Source organism: Palaemon carinicauda, chromosome 13 (genome assembly GCF_036898095.1).
Source record: "Palaemon carinicauda isolate YSFRI2023 chromosome 13, ASM3689809v2, whole genome shotgun sequence".
NCBI lineage: Eukaryota > Metazoa > Arthropoda > Malacostraca > Decapoda > Palaemonidae > Palaemon > Palaemon carinicauda.
The window spans coordinates 31,329,181-31,336,372 of NC_090737.1; the positions used below are offsets into that span (position 1 = coordinate 31,329,181).

At 35.1% G+C, this 7,192-nt stretch overlaps 1 long non-coding RNA gene across 1 annotated transcript; it reads left to right on the forward strand.

Moving 5' to 3' along the window:
• Positions 1 to 240: 240 nt before the first annotated feature.
• On the forward strand, positions 241 to 6,872 carry LOC137652259 (uncharacterized). Its single transcript, XR_011046230.1, has 2 exons — positions 241 to 402; positions 6,476 to 6,872. It is a non-coding gene; the product is annotated as an uncharacterized lncRNA (long non-coding RNA).
• Positions 6,873 to 7,192: the final 320 nt, after the last annotated feature.

The window sequence follows — 7,192 nt, forward strand, 5'->3', positions numbered from 1 at the left end:
GCGAGAAACTTTAGTCTGATCTCGCTCAGCAAACCAACCTAGTATAGATAGCCCTGACTAGTACATGTTTGCTGATCATGGTGATAAATAAACCCTTGCACCCCGTTAAGGTATCTCCATTATCAGTACTTGCTTATTACATATATCCGAAATCTCAGAATTAATCATTATCTTTTATCTATCTCACCCACACATTTGGCCTATTGTTTTCTCACCACATCTATTGCGTAATCCTCTGAAGTAGGATTTTTTCTGTATAAATTAATGTAACAGCAACGAAATAGTGTCAGTTTCCATCGATTTTCGGTGAATGAAGTTCTAGTCCTGAAATCATGAAAGTATTATTGCTTTTATTTTCAGTTGGTATTGTGGCAATAGCCACCCAAGATCCTGAACCTTGCAGTAAGTTTATTATTATTATTATTATTATTATTATTATTATTATTATTATTATTATTATTATTATTATTAGCTAAGCTACAGCCCTTGTTGGAAAATACAGGACGTCAGAAGCCTAAAGACTCTAACAACGAAAAATAGCCCAGTGAAGTAAAGTAATAAAGAACTAAACTACAAGAGGACAAATAATATAAAACATTTTAATCTTGGTTAATGATAAAATCAGTAAAAGCGATTTAATACAACTCCAAATTTTTGTCCAAACATTTATGATACGAGTCAGATTGTTAACCCAAACTGATGAATATTTAAAACCATGCAAAATAAATAGATTACATCATATGATAAACATCAAATAACTTGAAAGAGACCCAAAACATCCAATTATTCCTTGGAATAATTACATTATACTTGAAATGCAACAAAATACGAATTACATTCAAGCTTATATCTAAGCTTGATATAATGATAGTATTTATTGTGATGCAATTCCGGTAGGCCCTGCTGCTTCCTCCGGTGCCTTAGATGACCGCGGAGGTAGCAGCAGTAGGGGATTCAGCATTATGTAGCTTCATCTGTGGTGGATAACGGGGTAAGGGTGGGCTGTGGCACCCTAGCAGTACCAGCTGAACTCGGTTGAGTCCCTTGTCAGGCTGGGGGGAACGTAGAGAGTAGAGGTCCCCTTTTTGTTTTGTTTCATTTGTTGAAGTTGGCTATTCCCCAAAATTGGGGGAAGTGCCTTGGTATATGTATGTATGTATGTATGTATGTATTTGAATATCGAATATTAGATACGTGCTGCTCAATACCTCACTCAAACCAGCAAACAGAATAATCAGTCATTTAGACAAACTGTAAAGTTCACCCTACTCATGATGACGTTCCAAAGACGTATTATTCTTAATAAAAATAATTATTTGGGCAAACCAGTTCATTTCTATTATTGAATGTGTTATAATAACATATTATAAGGATATAAATGTAACTTCATTGAAATTTGCTCCAGGTTTTCGGATAGTAGCACATAGGCGCTTGGAACTCCTTTATGGCCATACATTCCAGTCCTCTGATTGGCTATAACTTCCTCAGAAGTGATTGGCTGTTGCCTATGAATACTATAGCTTCACACACACACACACACACACACACACACACACACACACACACCGTAATCAAAACAGTCGATTAATTCCTTCGAATAATCTACATTGTACTTGAAATGTAACAATACGAATTACAGTCACGCATCGCATTGTAGTTCCTTCTCTATATAAGCTTGATAATATGATAGTAATTATTTGAATACCGAACATTAGCCACCTGTTACCTAATACCTCACTCAAACCAGCAAACAGAATTAATCAGCACTTCAGACAGTCTTTTAAAGTTCATCCTACTCCGTATGACGTCAGAAAGACGTATTTTTCGTAATGAAAATAATTATTTGGCAATTAGAATGTATCCCTCTGGTAAAATATGTTATTAAAACATCTTTCAAGGAACTATTTCTATACGTTTTGATGAAAATGTATTACTTCCCTTTTTCATGGCGGGATATTCCAGTCCTCTGATTGGCTGTGTATCTTCTCAACTATGATTGGTTGTTTCCTTTATTTACAAATTCACACATACACTTTTAACATCGTAGCCATAACCCAGTTACTTATTCCTTTGAAAATTACGCATTTATTTAGCTTACGCATTTAAGAACAATATCCATTATGTATTTTGTTAGTCAAAGTAATAATAATGTAAGTTTGTTTTCGTAAGAAAGTTAATTTATGTCTTAATTTATATACAATAAGTATAGATATTTTACCTCGGCCCAGTTGAATTCATTCATAAAACACGAGAATGTATGACGTCACAAACAGTCACCAATCACAGAAGAGGACGAATCAGCCAATGAGAGGCCAGGTATTTCCCGCCAAGGAAGCGCATAAGGTGAGAGAGTTCCTTTTTATAATGGACTGCTGTTGGCAAACGAGTCAAATTCGCTCGAGATATTTCGTTCAAACGATCTAATGGTCTTTCCTTGTCATTCTATTTCTATTTTATGCATACAACAATGATGTTTAACATCCATATTATTACTAAATGAATGTTTTGCGTTTGTTTCCATAGAATTTGTAGTGTTTAAGTCAGCATTTATCTTGAATATGTATACTGCTGGTATTTTACCCCTACTCTTTATGACGACATATTTCCTATACGATTTGGTAATGATTTGTTCAATTAATTACATTATACTTGAAATGTATAACAAAATAGGAAAAAGGTCCTGTAGTTCCTTCATTATTTAATTCGATATGATAATAGTATCTATCACGTGTTACTCAATACCCATTAGACAAGCTGCAAAATTTGTCTTACTCATTAAAACGTCACAGAGATGTATTTTGGTAATCAGAAATTATACCTCTAATAAAATGTGTTATAAAAAAAAAAAAACATCTTATAGGAAAATGTCTCTAATTTGCTTGAAAATTAAAATTCTTCCATCTTCGTTCCCTTAACTAGAGTTTTAATTAAATACGAGTGTATGGAAATTCGTGTAGGTTTTTTTTTTTTAACAGCAACTCATTTAGTCCTCGGAACTTTCTTATGGCTGGATATTTCTGTCTTCTGATTGGCTGTAACTGCCTCAACTGTGATTGGTAGTTGCCTTCGCCTACTACAACAACAGACGCACTTCTATCATCGTAGCCAAAACTTAGTCAAGTATTCCTTTGAATATGACATATTTCCTTAACATATACCTTTCAACAAGATCCATTATTTATTTATTACGAAATTGATTACCATTTTGATTTTATATTCATGAAAATTGTAATTTTTTGGTCATAATTTATCTGCAATAAGTACAGTGTTTTTATCCTTACCGCGTTAAATTCTTAAATTCATTCATAAAAATACGATTGTATGACGTCACATGCAACCACCAATCACAGCTGGGATAGAATCAACCAATGAGACACCATATATTTCCCGCTCAAAATGCATATGTGGGAGGGTTCCTCGGGTTTATGTACTGCTGTTGGCGAACCAGTTAATTTCAAGCGTTTTTCGTTCAAACGCTCTAGCTGCTGTTTACGGACAAATTAAATTTGCAAGTAATTCCTTCTCAACGCTCTCTAGCTACGGTTTTTTTTCCATCCCAATTCATTTTTATACATATAACGATGGCGTTTAAGTAGCCTAAGAAGAATGTTTTCTTATTTCTTAAATCTTTGAGATATTTAAATGTTTATCAAGCTTCAGTAATCACACTTTTCAAATTTTCTTTTAGGAGTGAGAAACGCATTTATATGTAATTATTATTATCATAATTTCTATCATAGTCATTATCATTATCTTTTTGGATATTTTGTGGTAAGGTTGACAATTATGAGTTCATATTTATTGACTTTATAACAAAATATTACCTCAAATCAGAAGCCCAAAGATGAATGAAGACTTAGTAAATAGCAATGTATAGGCTATGAATAGTCCTGATTTTTCTTTATATATATTTATTTTGTTATAATCATTATTAAAACAATGCCTTGAATACAGGATATAAAAGAGGTGGTTTTATTAGCGGAAAATAATCATATTCAGAATTCTTTTTTGCCACGACTGAAAGTAATTGAGAATAGGCTTCCTGTTTTCTTCTCAGTTTACTTTATAAACTAGAATCATTGAACTGGTAAGAAATCAAAATAGCATCAGCAAAACTGATTGTTGAGTAGGCCTACTTGTGAAATTTTCAGTTGAACACAAAATTGCTTAACCTAGCCTAACCTAATATAGTGAACGTCTCCTTAACAAAGTATTGATTGACACATAGGTTGCAAGTTCATTTCCTGGTGTCAAGATGAAGTCAAAGGTGTAGGCCTACTTGGTGATCAGGGTCAAAAGTCTTTCTTGGGAACGTCCAATCAGACTGTACTGTATCAGTCACCTAACATTCTCAAAAAGTTTGATTTTTACAAATTGATGAATTTGATATCTATAGCCTAGCGTTGGGGTTTGTGAGGCCGATCAGAGCCATGGTGACTAGTATTTAATGGGATTGTCCTATATTTAGGATGTTTGCCCTGTGTCCCATTTCGACCCTCCCCGGGATGCCTTTTGTTCCGTATTTCAATATAGGAAACAAATACAATATACTATTAAAATTGTAGTTATAATATCCTTCAAAGCTGCAAAACATGCTTGATTGTAATATTGCAATGCTTTGAAACATGTAATGAGCAGCTCTTTGTTACAAAATCTTCAATGAATACACTTTAATACAAAAGAAATCAAAGAAATTGGTCCTGGACAATCTGGACCCAGCTGAGAAGGACTTCGCGTTGCGTCACTGCGTGTGTAACTTCATGCAAGTTGTATGTCTATAAAGTTCAACTTTAGGTGCCCCTTATTTCAATTTTCAAAATCTGATCTCCCTATAAAAGACTTTTACCAACACACCAATTTTTCTTCAGTAGTAGAGACAATAGACTAGATAATTTTCTCATTGGCGGATTTCCAATCAAGAAGAGGGCCTAAAATCGTATCTGAGTTATCAGTTTTTTAAACTAAGTTAATGAAACGTTCTGGGATGCTGGAATTCAATATCCTAGGCATATTAACAATCATACTCTGAGTTCCTGATAATTTGAATCATGCACTAATTTAAGCTTAAACTCTGCTAAAAGAAATAGATTTATTATGCTCTACAAGCACACAACATATTGATGCGGTATCTTGTATTTCAAATCTTAATAATTCCCTACTACTACTACTACTACTATTATTATTATTATCATTATTATTATTATTATTATTATTATTATTATTATTATTATTATTATCATTGTTGTTGTTGTTGTTGTTATTATAAGCTAAGCTATATCCCTAGTTGGAAAAGTTGTAGGCTTATGCTATAGGCTCAAGGGCGACAACAGGGAAAAATAGCTCAGTGAGGAAAGAAATCAGGAAAATAGTTAAACTACAAGCGAAGCAATAAACAAATAAAATCAAATATTTTAAGAAAAGTAACAACATTAAATTAGATCTTTCATACATAAACTATATAAAAACTTAAAAAAAAAAACAAGGGGAAGAGAAATAAGATCGAACAGCGTGCCCGAGTGTACCATCAAGCAAGAGAACTCTAATCCAAGACAGTGGAAGACCATGGTACAGAGGCTATGGCACTACCCAAGACTAGAGAACAATGGTTTGATTTTATAGTGTCCTTTTAGAAGAGCTGCTTACCACGGCTAAAGAGTCTCTTCCACCCTTACCAAGAGGAAAGTAGCCACTGAATAATTACAGTGTTAACCCCTTGAGCGAAGAAGAATTGTTTGGTCATCTCGGTCTTGTCTGGTGTATGAGGACAGCGGAGAATGTAAAATGAATAGGCCCAACTATTCGGTGTATGTGTAGGCAAAGACAAAATGAGCCGTATCCAGAGAAAGGGATACAGCGTAGTACTATCTCGCCATTCAAAGGACCCAATAACACTCTAGTGGTAGTATCTCAAAGGGTGACTGGTGCCCTGGCCAACCTACTATCAAGACCTAGAACTAGGTTCTAACGTATTACGTTGTAATATCCCACATTGTAATAGTGTCGATAATAAGAATAATATACTAGTAGTGATAATCACTGTTTCTCCACTGCCTTTTTATATTGTGATTAATTCGAAAATCCCTCATTTCATAGAAGATATAATTTCTAATAAGTATTGATCCACGTCTAGGTAATAAAGAGCAAGTGACTGGTTATGTTTATATAGATGTATTTCTCTCATATATAATAAAGAGCAAGTGTCTGCTATGTATAAAAACATATTTCTCTCCTGTCACGCTGAGCAGGAGGGTGGAAATGAGTAGTCATATCCTGGTAAGATAGGGTACCCCGACGGGTACTCTTGGAAACCCCAATCTCCCACAAATTGCTTAACTAGCGGGTTGTACTTAAGAAGGATGGGCAAGGGTTGAATCTGTGTGAGCATATCTATCTAAATATTTAGCAGGCATTTTGACCTGTCATGTACACTAGTTAATCATGAATGCCCTGTAAAATTTCCATCGTATTTTTCCAGCACCAAGTCCGCCCAAGAATTTGGAGGTGCCTGAGGTCGGATCGACATGGCTTTTAGCAACATTTGAGGACCCAGATGATGTAGCCACTTGCCCCATAGGTGCGTACCTGATTGACTTGTCCGAACCTATACATGGCAACAAGTTTGACACCTGGGAATACTCTCTTAATCGGATAAATATCAGCAGCCTGCAGCCTGCAACGGACTATGTGGTTACAGTCACCTCCCTCTCAATTGAATTGGTTGAATCTATCCCTGTTTCTGTGAACGCCACCACCTTGGAGGCTTGATGAATGCTACCACCCAGCTGGATCATTGAACCTGAAATTAGTGTAACATACAATGGACAGATTATTCAAAATATGACATAACAAAGAAATAAAAATAATATGTAGTCTACTGCGTTTCTTCTAGTAAATGCCTTGATCAATTTCTGGTGGATCGTAGATGATAAACATCATATGGTCATTTTTTTTATTCCAAGCCGTATTTTAATGAAATGTACAGTTTGACTCGGGAATTCCTGACATACTTTGCCCTGATAAAGTGCATCCTATCACACCGTTTCTGTGCAGAGAGTTCCCGTATTTAGCCCCACCCACTCTCTCTCTCTCTCTCCTCTCCCTACAGCATCTGTTTGGTTACTCGCTATGCAGTAAGAGTGTGACACAATGCATTACCTCGGAGTGAGGTGTGCCAGGAATTCCTGTGTCCAAC